The sequence below is a fragment of the Lissotriton helveticus genome, chromosome 6 (genome assembly GCF_964261635.1).
Source record: "Lissotriton helveticus chromosome 6, aLisHel1.1, whole genome shotgun sequence".
Taxonomy (NCBI): Eukaryota; Metazoa; Chordata; class Amphibia; order Caudata; family Salamandridae; genus Lissotriton; species Lissotriton helveticus.
The window spans coordinates 250,705,663-250,724,301 of NC_136067.1; the positions used below are offsets into that span (position 1 = coordinate 250,705,663).

The 18,639-nt window shown below is 46.5% G+C and overlaps 1 pseudogene; it reads right to left on the reverse strand.

The window, feature by feature from the left end:
* LOC144762243 (solute carrier family 22 member 7-like) overlaps positions 1 to 18,034 on the reverse strand; it is a 186,303-nt pseudogene extending 168,269 nt beyond the window's left edge.
* Positions 18,035 to 18,639: the final 605 nt, after the last annotated feature.

Here is an 18,639-nt window from a genome sequence, read left to right on the forward strand (position 1 = left end):
ATGTATTAGAGTATTTTATAGTTAGCAAATTGCCTTTGAACCAAATATCTCTCACACCACAAACCATATCATCTCTTACCCCTGGCAGCGTAACGTCAACTGTTACGCGCAAGAAATGGCATTTTTTTCAGTCTGGTTTTCTCCTCTCAGGCGTGTGAGGTTCTCTGGGCATCCTTGACGTGTTGTACCCCCAGCCCACTATCATCAGAGTATCTTCACAATACTTTGGTCCTCAATATCATTGTCACAATATTCTAATATTGTGATATTCTGCAGTCAATATTAAGATAGGAATGCCTTACCTGGGGCTGTTTAGATTTCACCATTCAGTCTAGATAATGCCATCACCACCTTGGTAGAGGGATTGAATGCATCAGGGATGCCCAGAGAACCTCACACTCCTGCAAGGAGAAAACCAAAGTACACCCCACTCTGCACTGGAAATAAAGACAAACAATGGCACAGCAAAAAGGTCTTTTATATGGGAGTGTTATTGCCTTTGTCAATTTCCTTTAGCAATGTTGTACAGTAGCAGGACTGCTGTGTAGAATAGCTGAAAGTTAGGGGGAAAAAAGCGATATTACGTGGCCAGGGCTGACCACGAGGGGCAGTGATCCATTTTCTTTTGGGATTATTACCTGCCTTCACAAACAAAAATGCTTAATTATCTTATGTCTGAGCTGAAGTTTGCTGTTTTGCCAACCCATGAAGATAGCACCAAAAAGACCATGCAGAGCAAGGAGAGCAGTGCTATTTGCATCTTTGTAGCATGTTGACAGCCATTGGAGTGACTTTTGGCTTCTTTTTTCTTGCTGAACAAGAGGGGCAAGCAACAAAGTAGGAGGGTGTGGAGGTGGATTGGGTAAGCAGCAATGGTGAAGGGGAGAGGGGGCAGGAGGAAGGAGATGCAAGTAAAAGGAACAAAGAGTACTGCTGAAAGCAGTGAGTAGTGCAAGGATGATGGACAAGGAAAGCAATGCTCCACAGTAGGGACGAAGACAAGAAGAGGAAGTAAAGCCTGCACTTGCTGACCAAAGTAAAGCAAGGAAATGAGAGTGATGATGAAGCCAACAAATGGTAAGCAACAGGCAGGCTCTAAGTCCCCTAAGTAAACAAAATGTCTTGCAACTGACAGTGCATGCGCTATCTCCGGCGAGACCTAAAGTATCCTGTGTAGGAGGGCAAGGGCCAGCTGTGAGGAGAAGGGGCACACCCAATATATTGAAGGACATCAAACAAACCTAAAACCCCTAAAACAATAGTGTTCTGCCTGAGGGGAAGCATTCTTTAACGTGCACCCTTTATGATTCAAGGCCTTTACCTTGCAGTCTTTACCATGCAGGTAAGTAACACACAGATAAGTATTTGTACCTTTACCATGCAGTATTTTACAACTCAGGAATTTTTTTTTTAAAAACACCATAGTTATTACATTTAAAAAATTGTGATTTTTATGTGCAACTGCGGCACGCCCTCCACACACACCTTACAACAGGTACGCGGCTTCCTGATCACAGCCCGCCTGAAGCTCAGATTATGTTTGGGGATCTGGGGAAGGGTGGCATCTCCCGCATTTACCATACACTGATCAACAATACCCCTACTTCCCTAGACCGACTGTGGGATCAGTGGGAGGACTAGGTGGGCCCTTGGGGGAGGAGGACTGGCGTGATGCCCTTATGGCCCCCAGAACGGTCACCGCATCTGCTCGGCTGCACTTGGTGCAGCTCTACTATTTACATACCGCATACCTCACCCCGGTGCGCCTTCATCGGGTGGGGTTTAGTCTGACCTCAGGCTGTACTAGGTGTGGCCATGACCAGCTGACTTCCTCCATATGGTATGGGCCTTCCCCCGCCTAGCGCGATTCTGGAGGGGCATCGAGGAAGAACTCACCGAAGTCTTCGGATGGGAGGTCCCCCATGACCCAAAGCACACGATCCTGGGCATCACTGATGGGTTGGATGGGTCTAGGAATGAGAAATTGTTTTTTACTACAGGTATGGTGGTTGCCAAGACAGACGTTGCGGCCTCCTGGAAAAGCCCTGAACCCCGAGTGTGGGGCGATGGCGGAGTGGACTGGTGCGCCACACAGGAGAAAGTCATGTATTTGGCACATGGGTGTCCCAAGAAATATCGTAGAGTCTGGGGGAAATGTATTATTGTCTGCATACTGGGTAGCGCAAATGTGTGGATGTAACCCTAGATTATTATGGTGGAGTGCTGAAAGGCTGATGTATTGCTTTTGTAAATCAATAATTGTGTTTATAAAAAAAAATTTGATTTTAGGGTTTAGGGATTTGTTGAGGTAAAGGGAGGGAGGGGGGGTTTAAGGATCAGGAGTGGGTAGAGGTAATGGGGTAAGGGTGACTTGAGGTTTCAGGAATGGGTTGAGGTAATGGAAGGTGAGGGTGACTTGAAAATCATGGGTATATAGAAGTAAATGGAGGCAAGGGTTTCTTGAGCTCTTAGAGGTGATTGGAGGTGAGGAAAGGTCAGGGTGACATTAGGGTTTAAGGCTGGATAGAGGTAAAGGGAGGCAATGGTGACCTGAGAGTTGAGGGGTAGATAGTGGTAAAGGTAGGCAAGGGTAACTTGATGGTTTAGGGGAAGGTAGAGATAAAGGGTAACAAGGGTGGCTTGAGGGTTCAAGCTTGGGTAGAGGTGAAGGGAGTTGAGGTTGACTTGAGGTTTCAGGGATGGGTAAAAGTAAGGGGATCTGAAGGTGGCTTGAGAGTTCAAGGATAGTTAGAGGTAAGGGGAGGTAAGTGTGACTTGAGGGTTCACAGGTAGGTAAAGGGAGCTGATAGTTCTTTGAGAGCTGAAGAGTGGGTAGAGGTAAAGGGATGTGAGGGTGAATTGAGGCCTCAGGCATTCGGTGAGCAATCAGGGGTGGGATAATGTAACTGGAGGTGAGAGTGACTTGATGGTTCAGGGGTAAGTAGAGGTAATGGGAGGTTAGGGTGACTTGAGGGTTCAGGGGTTTTTAAAGGCAAAGGGAGGCGAGGGTGGGGCGCAAGATGGCGCACAAGCAAGATGGCCACAATTGCGTGAGGCTCTTGCCGCGCGGGAACACTAAGCAACATTATCCTGCCCCATCAGTCTAAATTTAGCATCCAAATAGAGCCGTAGAAGAAGCGTATGGCCCACCGAGCAGATGGAGGAGCACAACAGCTTAAAAACAGCACTGAATGGTGACTAAGCATGAGCGCTACTAGCAGCAGACACAGATCGCCTAAAATGGCAGCTGCTTGGAAAGCGTTGCGCTGCTGAACCTAGCTCACCAGACTGGGAGCAGGTAACACCTGACACAAGCATCAAACCGGCAGCGGCGCCGGTGGCAACTCTGCTGTCAGCCTCTGACGGGAAGGAGACAGACGTGTGAAGGTAGAGATCAGTAGCTGTGGAGTCGCTGGCAGCCAAGCTCCGACAGCATCACAGGGTATATGCGCTGCAGTATCCAACCAGGGATATTCTAGTGTCTCTTTACAAGGATGACATAACATTGTACATGCAGGAACCCAGAATTAGCTTCAATCCATTACTAGGGGAACTTATATATTTTGGAATGCTCTTGAGAATAAACATCAACTGGTGAAAACTCCAAATGTCCCCCCCTCACCAGGCTGTCCAACGATTTGCTCCTGATTACCCACTAAAAGGGTGTGAAGCAGACGTTAAATATCTAGGGATCACGATAGCAAGAGGCAAGGCGGAGCTGATGCGCAATAATTAAGGGCGAACGCTGGATGCCCTGATGGAGTCCATCACAAGATGGATCTGTAAGCCCCTGTCGCTGGCAGGACGGAACGCCCTGATAAAGATGATTATACTCCCAACACCACTCCACCTGTTCATTAATATTCCATATGCACCCAGTCGGCAATTTTTCAAAACTCTAAAGACCCAATTGACTTGATTAGCGTCGGGAGGGAAACAGCCCAGGATGAAATGGGAGCTTTTGACCCAGCCCTTTGCTAGAGGGCACCTGACATGGATCTATATTTTCAATGCGCCCAAGCACACTGGATGTATGACGTTACAACGCATACTTTTACAATGCATGCCTTTACAACGCATTTTTGCAACGCAAAATCCTTTGCAACGCATTCCACACCAACGCATGCCATTACAACGAATTTTCTAAAAACTACCATTACAACGCATGCCATTACAACGAATTGTCTAAAAACTACCTTTACAACGCATTTCATTATAACGCATACTACCTTTACAACGCATAACATTAGAACACATACCATTACATTGCATGTATGGTAAGTATTGGATAGTATAGGGGTACAAATTACTATTCTAACTCCAGGGTGTGCAACAGTAGGGTAAGTGTTGGATAGTGTAGGGGTAAAAATTACTATTCTAACTCCAGGGGGGTGCAAAAGTAGGGTAAGTGTTGGATAGTGTAGGAGTAAAAATTACTATTCTAACTCCAGGGGGTGCAACAGTAGGGTAAGTTTTGGATAGTGTAAGGCTACTATGCGTTGTGATGGTATGTGTTATAATGGTATGCGTCATAATGACTGCGTTGTATTGACATGCGTTGTGATGGTATGCGTTGGAATGACTGCATTGTAATGGCATGCGATGTAATAGATCTTGCATTGTAAAAGTTTTGTTGTAATGGTAGTGCGTTGTAAAAGTTGCGTTGTAAAGGTTGTTTCCCAGCACACTTTGCAGCGTATTGGATTCGCCCACCACCATACATGCCACACTTAGCTGTGGAGCAGGGATACATGTCTCCCGTTCCGACCACAGCATTCCTGAGCTCCACTAAGCAACTGAGGGGAAAAATCTGACGACAGTCGATTGCACGAACATAGCCTGGCAGAAATTTCCTTAGAGGTTACAAACACCCATGCTACAGTTTCCGTTGCTGGGAATACAGCATCACCCAGACCTCCCAGTTACTCACGAGGTGGGCGGCTAACAAATGCTTCGGAAGATCGAGGACCTGCGGTGTTGGCTCCATTGCATACCCTGTTGCAAAACCCCGCACCTCCACATGTGGTCTCCATGCTCTATCGCACCACCCAGACAAACAGTCCCGACCCGAAACTAAACATGCAAGTTCACTGGGATGAGGAGTTGGGAACCCCCATTGAGAAGTGTGGCTCAATGGTTAGAGCAGGCAGACCTCGATGCAGAGCTCTGGCCAGGGACCAGGGTTCGATTCCCACCTCGGCGGGACTCGCGCACATTAATTCCCCTAACCGGATATTCTCGCCTCGGTGCCTATTCTGATCATGGGTCCCGTGCTGCAACTCTGGGCAATAGCTTGCTTAGTCTCCACAACGACCCCCACAACACGAGGGATGCCTGGTCTGCACCATGGGGGTGCCCAAGAGTGGACACTTCACAAGGAAAGCCAGGAAGGGTTCCCTTGCGGTATTCGTTCAAGCGCCGGGAAACCCACTGCGGGTAGCTGTGCGCTATACAAGTACAAAAAAACATTGATGACCACCATATTGCTGCCAGCAAATTTGGAAGGTCTCAGCAAGTAGCAGGTTACGAATCATACACTTTAAATTCTTACATACCTGATATTGGGAGGACTAGGTGGGCCCCGCATTTACCATACACTGATCAACAATACCCCTACTTCCCTAGACCGACTGCGGGCTCAGTGGGAGGACTAGGTGGGCCCCTTGGAGTAGGAGGACTGGTGTGATGCCCTTATGGCCCCCAGAATGGTCACCACATCTGCTAGGCTGAGCTTGGAGCAGCTCTACTATTTACATACCGCATACCTCACCCCAGTGTGCTTTCATCGGGCAGGGTTTAGTCCGACCTCAGCCTGTACTAGGTGTGGCCATGACCATCTGAATTCCTCCATATGGTATGGGCCTTCCCCCGCGTAGCGCGATTCTGGAGGGACATCGAGGAAGAACACACCAAAGTCTTAGGATGGGAGGTCCCCCATGACCCAAAGCACATGATCCTGGGGATCACTGATGGGTTGGATGGGTCTAGGAATGAGAAATTGTTTTTTACTGTAGGTATGGTGGTTGCCAAGAAAGACATCGTGGCCTCCTGGAAATGCCCAGAACCCCGAGTGTGGGGCGATGGCGGACTGGAGTGGACTGGAGGGCCAGACAGGAGAAAGTCATGTATGTGGCACATGGGTGTCTCAAGAAATATCCCAGAGTCTGGGGGAAATGGTCGGGGGGAGGTCTAGCCATAAAGGGATTGTCCGATTTCATTCCATTTTGTTCTGCATACTGGGAAGCGCAAATTTGTAGATGTAATCCTAGATTATTGTGATGTAGTGCTGAATGGCTGGTGTATTGCTTTTGTAAATCAATAAAAATGTGTTTTTAAAAAAAAATGTGATTTTAGGGTTTAGGGATTTGTTGAGGTAAAGGGAGGTAGGGGGGTTTTAGGGATCAGGAGTGGTTAGAGGTTGTGGGGTAAGGGTGACTTGAGGTTTCAGGAATGGGTTGAGGTAATGGAAGGTGAGGGTGACTTGAAAATCATGGGTAGATAGAGGTAAATGGAGGCAAGGGTTTCTTGAGGTCTAAGAGGTGATTAGAGGTAACGAAAGGTGAGGGTGACCTTAGGGTGTAAGGCTGGATAGAGCTAAAGGGAGGCGAGGGTGACTTGATGGTCGAAGGCTTGGTAGAGGTAAATGAAGTTGAGGGTGACTTGTGGGTACAGGGGTGGATAAAAGTAATAGAAGGTGCGGGTGATTTGAGAGTTCAAGAGTGGGTAGAGGTAAATCGATGTGACTGTGATGTGGATATTCACAGGTGGATAGAGGTAAAGGGAGCTGAGACTTAAAAGCTCATAGGGGTGAGGGTGACAAGGGGCACACGGTTGGACATATATGAAGAAGATGCTGGTAACTTCAGGGCTTAGGGGTGGGGAGAGGAAAGGGTAAGAGAGGGTGACTTGAGAAATCAGGTGTCGGTAGAGGTAAAGGGATCCAAGGGTGACTTGAGAGCTCAAGGGTGGCTAAAGGTAAAGGGAGGCAATGGTGACCTGAGAGTTGAGGGGTAGATGGTGGTAAAGGTAGGCAAGTGTAACATGATGGTTTAGGGGAAGGTAGAGATAAAGGGTAACAAGATTGGCTTGAGGGTTGAAACTTGGGGATGTACGTTGTTACAACGCATGCGTTTACTATGCATGCCTTTACAACGCAGTTTTTTCAACGCAAGTCGTTACAACGACTTGCGTTGGGGGGTGCTGGATAGTGAATAGTTTAATTTACTATTCCAACTCCAGTCCCCGTGGATAGTAGGGAAGGTGTTGCATAGTAAATTAAACTATTACCTATCCTAGAGCGCCCCCCAGCGCAATTCGTTGTAATGACTTGCGTTGAAAAACCAGCGTTGTAAAGGCACTGCGTGGTAAAAGTTGCGTTGTAAAGGATGTTTCCCAAGCTTGGGTAGAGGGAAAGGGAGGTGAGGTTGACTTGAGGTTTTAGGGATGGGTAAAAGTAAGGGGATCTGAGGGTGGATTGAGAGTTCAAGGATAGTTAGAGGTAAGGGGAGGTAAGTGTGACTTGAGGGTTCACAGGCAGGTAAAGAGAGCTGAGAGTAACTTGATAGCTGAAGAGTGGGAAGAGGACAGGTGAAGAGGAGGGTGAATTGAGGCTTCAGGCATTCGGTGAGCGTTCAGGGGTGGGTTAAGGTAACTTGAGGTGAGAGTGACTTGATGGTTCAGGGTTAAGTAGAGGTAATGGGAGGTTAGGGTGACTTGAGGGTTCAGGGGTTTTTAAAGGTAAAGGGAGGCGAGGGTGGGGCGCTAGCAAGATGGCCACATTTCCGTGAGGCTCTTCCCGCCCGGGAACACTAAGCAACATCATCCTGCCCCATTAGTCCAAATATAGCATCCAAATGGAGCCGTAGAAGAAGCGTATGGCCCACTGAGCAGCCAGAGGAGCACAACTGTTTAAAAAAAATTGTAAAAAAAATTGTAAATTGATACTTGTATAGCGCACTACTCACCCACAAGGGTCTCAATGCGCTTGTACGAATACCGCTGTGGAACCCATCCTGGCTTTCCCTGTGAGGTGTCCACTCCTGGGCACCCCCAAGGTGGAGGCCAGGCATCCTTAGCGTTGTGGGGGCCATTGTGGAGATTAAGCAAGCTATTGCCCAGAGTTGCAGAGTGGGACTCCATGATTGGAATAGGCACCGAGGCAAGAATGATCAGGTCCGTTGGATTTTTTAGCCCAAGACCCGCCGAGCACTGAATGGTGACCAAGCATGAGCGCTACTAGCAGCAGACATGGATCGCCTAAAATGGCAGCTGCTTGGAAAGAGTTGCGCCACTAAACCTAGCTCACCAGACTGGGAGCAGGTAACACCCGACACAAGCATCAAACCGGCAACGGCCCCAGTGGCAACTCTGCTGTCAGCCTCTGACTGGAAGGAGACAGACGTGTGAAGGTAGAGACCAGAAGCTGTGGAGTCGCTGGCAGCCAAGCTCCGACAGTATCACAGGGAATATGAGCTGCAGTATCCAACTAGGAACATTCTAGTGTGTATTTACACTAAATATGGGCTGAAAATTCGTTCCGCTTGGGGAATTTGTGTATTTTTGGTAATTTCGCGGTCCGCGAATCACGCGAAATTGCCAAACAATCCGCAAGTTCGCGAATTTTTTTGCTTGTTCGCGCTTCAAAAATACAATCTCGCGCGCGCTGCGTTGACTTACCTTGATTCTTAGTTTGCCGAGTTGTTTTCCTCCCGCTAACAAGATGGCCGCGCCCAAAAACGACCGCATGGGTAAGTTCGCGGTAGCCGTGCTGAAAAAAAAACCAGCGAGCACGAAAAAATAAAAAAATCCGCAAGTTCGCACAAATTCATAGATTTTGCAGACCGCGAATTCGCTTTCACACGAATTTGCGTACCGCGAATTTGCACATTTCGCCCATACTTTCTTTACACAGACGACATAACATTGTACATGCGGGAACCCAAAATTAGCTTCAATCTTTTATTAAGGGAGCTTATACATTTTGTAATGTTCTCTGGAATAAACATCAACTGGAGAAAACTCCAAATTTCCCCCCTTACCCAGGCTGTCCAATGATTTGCTCCTGATTACCCACTAAAATGGTGTGAATCAGACGTTAAATATCTAGGGATCACGATAGCAAGAGACAAGGCGGAGCTGATGCGCAATAACAAAGGACGAACGCTGGAAACCCTGACAGAGTTCATCACAAGATGGATCTCTAAGCCCCTGTCGCTGGCAGGACAGGACGCCCTGATTAAGATGATAATACTCCCAAAACCACTCCACATGTTCATTAATATCCCATATGAACCCAGTAGGCAATTTTTCCAAACTCTAAAGACCCAATTGACTTGATTAGCGTCGGGAGGGAAACAGCCCAGGATGAAATGGGAGCTTTTGACCCAGCCCTTTGCTAGAGGGCACCTGACATGGATCTCTATTTTCAATGCGCCCAAGCACACTAGATGTATGACGTTACAACACATACTTTTAAAACGCATGCCTTTACAGCGCATTTTTTACAACGCAAAATCCCTTACAACGCATTCCATTACAATGCATGCCATTACAACGAATTTTCTAAAAACTACCATTACAACGCATTCCATTACAACGCATACTACCTTTACAATGCGTACCATTACAACGCATACCATTACATTGCATAGTATAGGGGTAATTATTCTAACTCCAGGGGATGCAACAGGAAGGTAAGTGTTGGATAGTGTATGGGTAGAAATTACTATTCTAACTCCAGGGGGTGCAACAGTAGGGTAAGTGTTGGATAGTGTAGGGGTAAAAATTACTATTCTAACTCCAGGGGGTGCAACAATGGGGTAAGTGTTGGATAGTGTAAGGGTACTATGAGTAGTGAGGTATGCGTTGTAATGGTATGCGTTGTAATGACTGCGTTGTGTAATGACATGCGTTGAGATGGTATGCGTTGTAATGGTATGCGTTGTAATGACTGCGTTGTAATGGCATGCGATTTAATGGATCTTGTGTTGTAAAAGTTTCGTTGTAATGGTAGTGCGTTGTAAAAGTTGCATTGTAAAGGTTGTTTCCCAGCACACTTTGAGGAGGAGGAGGAGGATTAGCCATAATTTATCGTGACTCCTTTAAATGCGCCACTGCGGAAATATCTGAGATAAAGGAAGCAGAATGCCTCAGTTTCAGTCTGCAAGCCCATGACTCTTTTACTTTTTCCGGTCTATTAGTGTATCGACCCCCCGGACAAGCTACCCGCTTCTTGGACAGCTTTGGGGAAGCTCTCGCTAACCTAATCCTACGCTCGGCCAATTTCACTCTACTAGGAGATATAAATATACATCTAGATAACCCCAATGACCCCAACACTATTTGCTTTAAAGACATATTGACTATACTAGGCTTGACGATTCTAACTCAGGAGCCTACTCATAATGCTGGGCATATATTAGATTGCATATGCTCGAATATCAATACATTAATTGTCGATCCTCCTCTGACCCAAACATGGTCAGACCATAAACTTATGAGTTTCAATCTAAAAATAGACAATAATAAAGAAACTAAGTCAATTCCCATCACCACTAATCCCACCCCCTGCTGGAAAAAAATCATCGAGCACCCGGAACTAATGAACTGGGTACAGACAGCAAAACCAACACCAGTGGGAAATGTGTGCACTGATTATGCAAACTATAATAACTGGGTGAAATCCATTGGGGAAAAACTGACAACAGGAGGAGCCAAATCAAACAAAATACAAAGGAAAAAGTCCGCTCCCTGGTACACTAAATCCCTAAAAGCCACGTTAAGAGAAGTGAAACTCCTGGAAAGAAAATGGCGACGCCATTACAAGAAGGAAGATAGGGAAAACTATAAGAATGTCAGGAGGAATTACCACACCTCCATCAAGTTGGCGAAAACAAACTACTACACCAACTTGATAGAGTCGACCAACAACAACCAAAAAGAAATATTCCAAATAGTCAATGGCTTCAGAAAACCCAAAATATTATCACATGAAATTCCACCGTCCCAAGCCCTCTGCGACAAAATACCGGAATATTTCGAACAGAAAATCACAAACTTTACAAAAGAGTTTCCACAGATCAGTCAACTAGCATTAAACACAGCCGACCCTACCATCCAAAAAGATCCACCTTGTACCACTACATGGGATAGTTTTACTTGGATTAACTCAACCGAGTCCGCTCAAGCTATCTCAAAATTGAACTCAGGCTCCCCTCTTGATCCCTGCCCACCCCTACTACTCAAGGCTATAAAAGATGAGGTCAACCCAATCATAAACTCAATCCTGAACTCCTCCCTACAAACAGGAGATATCCCCGCATGCTGGAAGGTCGCGGTAGTCAAACCCCTTCAGAAAAAAGCTATTCAGGATCCTACGACACTGTCAAATCTCCGACCCATATCACTTCTCCCAGCACTATGCAAACTCACAGAGACATGTGTAAACAAACAACTTACTGCATATTTAGAGAACAACAACTTGTTACATCCCAATCAAGCAGGTTTCCGCTCTCACCACTCAACTGAATCTGCCCTCATTTTCTCAACGGAAACCATCAGGGCCGCTCTGGATCAGGGCAAAAGAGCCGTCCTGATCCTACTGGATCTATCTGCGGCGTTCGACACGGTGTCCCATGATATTCTACTTCATCGCCTGAGTAGTGCAGGCATAGGGGGCACCGTGTTGAAATGGTTTACCAACTTCCTCAGACAAAGAAAACAGACTATTCTCCTAGGTCCACATCATTCTGAGGCAAGAGAAGTTCAATCAGGGGTACCTCAGGGCTCTAGCTTAAGCCCCATATTGTTTAACCTATATATGGTCCCTCTAATGAAACTTATTTCCTCTTTTGCTATCAGCTCAATAGCCTACGCCGATGACACTCAACTAGTTGTAATCCTAGATGAGGACGCGGCAATTGCTGAACGTTCCCTCAGAGATTGTCTGAAGGCCACTTTTGAGTGGATGAACATAAACCACCTGAGATGCAACACTGCAAAGACGGAAATTTTACCCTTTGGGAAAAATAATTTGTTTTCGCCCCAAACCTGCTGGCCACCTAATGCTGAAGCCCCGCCGAGCACCATAAAGAGTACCCGAAATTTAGGAATTAAAATTGACGAGGCACTATCCTTCAAGCAACAGACCAGTGAAGTGGCTGGCTCCTGTTTTAATATCATCAAAAGTCTTCGGAAATTCTTTGACTTCCTCCCCCTACCTGCTAGGAAAACGGTAGCGGTGGCATTGATCACATCTAGGTTGGACTATTGTAACGGACTATATGTGGGTGCCAATAAGGCCCTCCTACATAAGCTGCAGATGGTACAAAATACTGCAGCAAGGCTGGTGCTAAAAATGCCAAGAAAATCCTCAGCATCCGCAGCACTTGACACCCTCCACTGGCTCCCTATCCAAAAGAGAATCCTATTCAAGTTACTGATCATTTCCTTCAGAGCATTTCATAAAAGAGGCCCTACCTACCTGATTAACAAATTTAATCGCTACCACCCCGGACGTCATTTAAGATCTGCTACTGCCAATCTAATGACTATTCCAAAGTTTCGATTGGCCACTAGAGGGGGAAAGTCCCTGGCGGTCAAAGGCGCTAGAGCGTGGAACACACTCCCACCTCAAATTCGTGAAATCTCCTGCGAGAGCAAATTTAGGAAAGCCATTAAAACCTGGATCTACAACCAAACTGCCTCCACCTGCAAAACCCTGGTCTAATATCTACTTTAGGGGCTATTACATCTCCCTTCTGCCTATGAACCACACAAATTGAACCTAGCGCCAAGATGCTCCTCGGAGCGATAGAGCGCTATATAAAATCCCCCAAACATAAACATAAACATAAACATAAACTTTGCAGCATATTGGATACGCCCACCACCATGCATGCCACACTTAGCTGTGGAGCAGGGTTACATGTCTCCCGTTCCGACCACAGCATTCCTTTGCTCCCCTAAGCAACTGAGGGGAAAAATCTGACGACAGTCGATTGCACGAACATAGCGTGGCAGAAATTTGCTTAAAGGGTACAAACACCCATGCTACAGTCCCCATTGCTGGGAATACAGCATCACCCAGACCTCCCAGTTACTCACAAGGCGGGCGGCTGACAAATTTGATTTGATTTGATTTGATTATTGGATTTGTAGAGCGCACTATTGCCCGAGGGCAAGATCGAGAAACTGACATGGAAAGATATGCATGAAAACAGAACTTTCTGTCCCGGGGAAGATTTTTTCTGAGGCCATCAGCCCACCCCTTTTGATGTGCGACAGCACATCAAAAAGGCTGCCCCTGTCTTTCTCGCAGAGCCTGCGACGTTGGCTCCATTGCATACCCTGTTGCAAAAACCCTGCACCTCCACATGTGGTCTCCATGGTCTATCGCACCCCCAGACAAACAGTCCCGACCAGAAACTAAACTTGCGAGTTCACTGGGATGAGGAGTTGGGAACCCCCATTGATGACCGCCAATGGGCATATTGCTGCCAGCAAATTTGGAAGTAGCAGGTTACGAATCATACACTTTAAATTCTTACATCCCTTATATTACACTCTGATTATACTCCACTGCTTCCAGTTCTGAGACAATGACTGCTGTGATAGAGGGGAAGAGCACCTACATTTAAGGAATGGATACACAACCTCATATGCTGCCAAGAGCAGCTACTCACAGACACGGACCTAATGCCGATTACTTCCGAACCACATGACATATGGGATCCGCTGCAAACCTACCTGGCTGAGCACCAAGATATTATGTTATATTGCATTTGTAACATGCACTGTTACTCTAGGCATGAAGGAAAGATGACCTAGATAACGCTGAAAGCAAAACATAAGAGGAATCAATACATGTGGGAACGGTGGAGAGGGAGACTTGACATGGGCTATTGGAGAGAAGTACACAACAACATAAGATAATTGGGAGAAATAGGCTGCTGAAGCTTGAACCCTGTCTGTAAAAATGTGAACATTCCTACACTTCTTTAGCTGCTAAGACGATGGACTGAGAGCTTACCCACTGCATGCAAAATCGATAATGTACATGACTGCACCAGGTATCAGAAAGTTATGAATGGCTAACTGTGTTTACTTGTTTATTGAAGTTCTGTAATGAACCATGGAAGTGAATATAAAGGAAAAACATGGAGGCGTGGGTGACTTGTGGGCTCAGAGGTGACTAGAAGAAAAGGGAACCAAGTGTGGCTTGTGGATTCAGGGATGGGTACCAGTAATTGGAGGGGAGAGTGACTTGAGGGTTCAGGGGTGAGTAGAGGTAATGAGAGGTGAGGGTGACTTGAGTGTTCAAAGGTGGGTAGAGGCAAATGGAGGTGAGATTGACTTGAGGGCTCTGGGGTGAGTAGAGGTAATGCAAGGTGAGACTGACTTGAAGGTTGGAAGATGGGTAGAGGTGAAGGAAGATGAGGGTGACTTGAGGGTTCTGGGGTTTTTAAAGGTAAAGAGTGGTAAGGGATATTTGAGGGATTGGGGGTAGACGTAAGGAGAGGTGTGGGTAACTTGTGGACTTAGGGTGAGTAGAGATAAAGGGAGGTGAAAGTGACTTGAGAGTTCAGGGGTGGGTAGGTAATTGGAGATGAGAGTGACTTGAGGGTTCACAGGTGAGTAGAAGAAATGAGAGGTGAGGGTAATTTGAGTGTTCAAGGGTGGGTAGAGGTAAATGAAGGTGAGAGTAACTTAAGGGTTCTGGGGTAAGTAGAGGTAATGGGAGGGGAGAGTGATTTGAAGGTTGAAGGATGGGTAGAGGTGAAGGAAGGTGAGGGTGACTTGACAGTTCAGTAATAGAAAAAGTTAAGGGGCAGTGTGGGCAGCTGGGGAGTTCAAGGAAGGGAGTTCATGGAATTGAGGGTGAATTTAGGATTCACAGGTAGACAGGTAAAGCGAGCTGAGAGTGACTTGAAGGCTCATGGGATGCTAAAGGTAGGGAGGTGAGGGTGACAGAGGGCTATGGGGTGGTCAGGGATAAAGCAAAGTGAGGTAGACTTGACGGCTCATCGGAGGGTATAGGAGAAGGGAAGCGAGGGTGAGTTGACGTTTGAAGGCTAGGTAGAGGAAAAATAGTTGAGGGTGACTTGAGGATTCAGCGTTGGAAAAAGGTATAGGGAGGTGAGGATGGCTTGAGAATGTAAGGGTGGGTATAGGTAAATGAAGGTGAGTATAACTTGAAGTTTCAAAATAGGTAAAGGAGCCGAGAGTGACTTGAAGGCGCAAGGTAGATAGAGGTAAATGGATGTGAGGGTGACTTGCGAGTCCAGGGGTGGGTAGAGGTAAAGATAGATGAGAATGATATGAGGGGAGAGTAGAGGTGATGGTGACTTGACTGCTCAGAGCTAGAGAGAGGTAAAAGGTAGTGAGAGTGACTTGAGGGTTAAGCAGTGTTTAAAAGTAAAGGGAGTAGAGGGTGATTTGAGGGGTCAGTGGTGGGTAGAAGTAAGGAGAGGTGAGGGTGACTTGTGGGCTCAGAGGTGACTAGAAGAAAAGGGAACCAAGTGTGACTTGAGAATTGAGGGATGGTACAGGTAATTGGAGGGGAGAGTAAACTAAGGGTTCAGGGTCAGTGAGGTAATGGGAGATGAGGGTGACTTGAGGGCTCAGGTGTGGGTAGAGGGTAAATGCAGGTGAGAGTAACTTGATGGTTATGGGGTGGGTAGAGGTAATGGGAGGTGTGGGTGATTTGATGAGTCAGTGGTGGGTAGAAGTAAGGGGAGGCGAGGGTGACTTGTGGGCTCAGGGGTGACTAGAAGAAAATGGAAGCAAGTGTGGCTTGAAGGTTCAGGGATGTGTAGAGGTACTTGGACGTGAGTGTGACTTGAGGGTTCAGGCGTGAATAGAAATAATGGGAGGTTAGGGTGACTTGAGGGGTAGAGATATGAAGGGTGGTGAGAGAGACTTGCGGGTTCATGGGTAGGCAGAAGTTAAAGGAGGTGAGGATGACTGGATAATAGGATATGGTCTGCCCTGTCATTGTACATTAAGGTATGGTATGGAATGGTATGGTATGGTATGGAGTGGTGTGGTATGGTATGGTATGGAGTGGTGTGGTATGGTATGGTATGGTATGGTATGGTATGGTATGGTATGGTGTGGTGTGGTATGGTATGGTATGGTATGGTATGGTATGGTATGGAGTGGTGTGGTATGGTATGGTATGGAGTGGTGTGGTATGGTATGGTATGGTATGGTATGGTATGGTATGGAGTGGTGTGGTATGGTATGGTATGGTATGGAGTGGTGTGGTATGGTATGGTATGGAGTGGTGTGGTATGGTATGGTATGATATGGTATGGTATGGTATGGTATGGTATGGTATGGTATGGTATGGTATGGAGCGGCGTGGTATGGTATGGTATGGAGTGGTGTGGTATGGTATGGTATGGTATGGTATGGTATGGTACGGTACGGTATGGTATGGTATGGAGTGGTGTGGTGTGGTATGGTATGGTATGGTATGGTATGGTATGGTATGGCATGGTATGGTATGGTATGGAGTGGTGTGGTATGGTATGGTATGGTATGGTATGGCATGGTATGGTATGGTATGGAGTGGTGTGGTATGGTATGGAGTGGTGTGGTGTGGTATGGTATGGTATGGTATGGTATGGTATGGCATGGTATGGTATGGTATGGAGTGGTGTGGTATGGTATGGTACGTTATGGCATGGCCTATCATGTTATAGTATGTTATGGTACAGCCTGTAGGGTAACAGATCAGAGCGGATGTCTGAGGACTCTGTTACCCTTGCTGAAAGCACAACTTTTTACAATTGAAGTTCTGCAAACTGACATTTAGGTGTTTGGAACAGAGTTCGGGTTGTTCTTTTCAGAGCACTACCGTATTGTGTCATAAAAATGTTTTGGGATTAGAGGTAAACCATTCTAGCCTACAATGTTTTACTTGGTTAATCATATAAGTTTTTTGATGTCTGTGTGGAACCCTGATGCACTTTTGCTTTGCAGAGGTTTTAACCATCATAATTCATTAGGTTTCATCCTAAATCATATTAGTCTGTTTCCATAATGATTGTATTTGTTGTATCCAATCTAATTCCTGTGGATGCAATGTTACTCATGTGTGAAGAATTACTAGAAGCGCCATTGTGTATTCACATTAAAAAAGATTGTTTTAAACATATATACGTTCTTTTTGATGTGTGCAATTCATGTGCTACAGATAATTTTGTATCATATCGTGCTGAGGCCAAGTATGGTGACCACCACAGTGACACCTTGTGGCAGCAGGGGTGTGGTCAGTTTTACCACCATGCTTAATTCATGGTTGCTCTTAAAATACCAAGGTGGTTTTACAGTGGCAATTTTGCGGGTTCTTTCTCTCCACTGATAGTTTTTGAGGGTCACTATACAATAATGTAATCATATTTTCACCTTGCACATACTGGCTGCTTTCCCCAAACATTTACACTCATCCTGGTTATATGGCTACAGCTGGAAGTTAAGTAACTCTTACCTGAGTGGCTATGGTAGAGGTGAACTGGGAGTGTTCATAGGTCCAGCCATGCTGGCAGCTCTGCAGGGTGGAGTTGTTGGGTGGCCCCCGTGTGAAAATGCTGTGTGGCCCCCAGGAGGAGGTATTGAGTGTTCCCCAGGTGGAGGCATTGGGTGGTCCCCGGGAAGAGGCATTATGTGTTCCCCAGAAGGAGGCACTGACTGTTCCCCAGGTAGAGTTGTTGGGTGGTCCCCAGCTGCAGTCTTTGGCTGGATTCCAGGTAGAGTTCTCCAGAAGGTGCCATTGAGGCTCTCTGTACATCTTGCAGGAGCTGAGAGTCCCATCTGCTTCCCTGGGGATGCTGATGAGGAGCAGTTCTTCCTCTGTGAGATTCACAAATCCATTCTGGAGGGCACAGGAGTGGTGAGGCACCACCACCAGGAAGTTGTGCAGCACAAATTGGACGGTGATTGAGATTCGGTAAATTGCTACGAGGAGCAGAATGAATATTTAGAACCTTCCAAAGCCTCCAACGTCTATTATGAGCTCCTCAAACTTCATCCCAATTAGAACCCTCACTGTGGGGCAGAGAAAGAAAGGGGTGAGTGTCAATAAACTCAATCTCAATCTTTCTTCTGTCCACCCACTGTGGACAGAAGAAAGGAGAACTAACAGATCAATCACAATGATGTAGGCAGAGTGCAGTGGCCATTACATGAGTGGCTGATTGGTAGGACTTACTGCAAACTTAAAGAGATTTTCAGATGGTTTGAATAATCTAAAGAAAGCAAATGGAGAGGAGAGTTGCAAAAATGGAGGGGTGAGTGGCATGCAATGACAAGTAGCAGAGATAGAAGTTTTACTAGGTCACTCACGGAAGACTGATTAAATAGCAGCTGGATTCAAAGGGACACACTGCCAGTAAGGGAAGGGAGAGCTGGCAGGTCTATAGGTAGAGGTAGTCAGAGGAAGGTGAACTGCAAGTACCTGATGGCGTGTCTACAAGCTTCAAACAGGAGTGTGGAAAGGGGTAGCTGCCCATAGATGGAGGCTGTGAGTGGTGCAGACGGGTGCCTATTAGTAGGGGTAGCTTCGACTACACCAGTGTAGCTTTTGCTCCACTGGTGCAGCTTCTCAGACTTGAGCCGTTGCACCAGTGGAGCACA